General features: G+C 36.2%; 1 long non-coding RNA gene across 1 annotated transcript; it reads right to left on the bottom strand.

Moving 5' to 3' along the window:
* Positions 1-316: 316 nt before the first annotated feature.
* Positions 317-1530, bottom strand: LOC109588653 (uncharacterized). Its single transcript, XR_002188285.1, has 4 exons — positions 1392-1530; positions 1171-1249; positions 1062-1122; positions 317-494 (listed from the first exon to the last, which is right to left on the bottom strand). It is a non-coding gene; the product is annotated as an uncharacterized LOC109588653 (long non-coding RNA).
* Positions 1531-1537: the final 7 nt, after the last annotated feature.

Raw genomic sequence — 1537 nt, forward strand, 5'->3', positions numbered from 1 at the left:
CAACTTATATGCTCTTTTCAATGATATATGGCATTGTCTTTTGGGTCACAAAGGTCAATTTACTAGATATTGGAAGTGTTCTTGCCTGAAATATGATAAATTTTAACTTCACAGTGCATAAAATCATTAATTTCATAAAACCAGTTATAGCTAAAAATAACTGATAACCTAAAATTATGCTGTAACCAGTCGGTTAACCGGTTAACCTAAAACCGGTTCACAGCTCTAACATGTACTCTCAAATTTTAGTAGGATCACTTGAAAAATTCCCCCATCAACACGTGTACATTGAAACCATTGTGCTGCAAGTTTAGCAAACATGATCCTACATGTACATGTACATGTATAATATTATGTCACTAGCCTAGTCCTTTCTGCCCGGATTTTTGGCAACATTAAACGTAAACTGGTAGAAGTCCTTGAACTGTTGTGAGTCCTGTATCTCTCAATTAATGGTCTCACACCTTTTATGGAGTTTATCAATGGAATCACACCTAAGAGCAGGCCCACTGAGAGGGGGGGGAGCAGGGGATAAATCCCCTGGGCCCCTCACTTCAGGGGGCCCCATAATAATATACATTATAAATAAAGTATAATAAGTCATCTTTTAATACATGATTAAACATGTGCCTTTCTGGTTTTTAAACTAGCAAAATGATCTATGATATAATCAAAATTTAGCTGTTCTGCAAGTTTGCTTTTAATTGCTAGTGTTCCTAAGTCAGTCAATCAATTTTCGGTCATATTTGAGCATTGGTAGTTCTTGTCATTTAATTTGTAATTTTTTTCATTATTGCAAAGGGCCCCTAATTTTAATCTTCCCCTGGGCCCCATGTCTTCTCTCAGCGGGCCTGCCTAAGAGAGGGAGGGGGGAGAGAGAGGGAGAGAGACAGAGACAAAGAGAAAGAATTATACATTTATTTGTAGAAAGAATGTGAATTTTGTTTTTAAGCTTAAAGCAAAACTCATGAAATACAGTGATAAGAACATGTACAACATAATAGGAGAATGTTCATGTGCAATGAATGTGTCCATCAATATACACACTGCATGTACTGTACCTTCCAAACGAAGAAGAGATCCTTCAAAAACCATCAACTGCTTCATCAAAGTAAGTATCACCTAAACACTAGTAATATGTACTAGCACAATGAGGATACAGTAACTGACCATTGGGATCAAACTCCCATATCTCTGAATTGACTTGCATGAATAGGAAGAATTGCAATGAGGCTGATCTAAACACAATCTACAGACATATAAAATTGTAATTGTATATGTACATGCAAAATAATAATGTTATGCATCAAACAGGTCTACAAAAGTAACAGTGTGTATTGTACATATGTACATACACAGTAAATAATCATAATTATTAATGAACCTCTCACCCTCAGTCACCATGCACTCCACTCTTGACAGTTTCCCCTTTAGTCCACAATCCACTGACTCTCAACAGCATACCAGCAAACAATAGCTTCCTTGATATGTACACTCCTTTATCAATCTGTGAGTCAATAAGAGTTAAGAGAATACA

This window comes from Amphimedon queenslandica, unplaced genomic scaffold (assembly GCF_000090795.2).
Source record: "Amphimedon queenslandica unplaced genomic scaffold, v1.1 AMPQUscaffold_11955, whole genome shotgun sequence".
NCBI classification, from domain to species: domain Eukaryota; kingdom Metazoa; phylum Porifera; class Demospongiae; order Haplosclerida; family Niphatidae; genus Amphimedon; species Amphimedon queenslandica.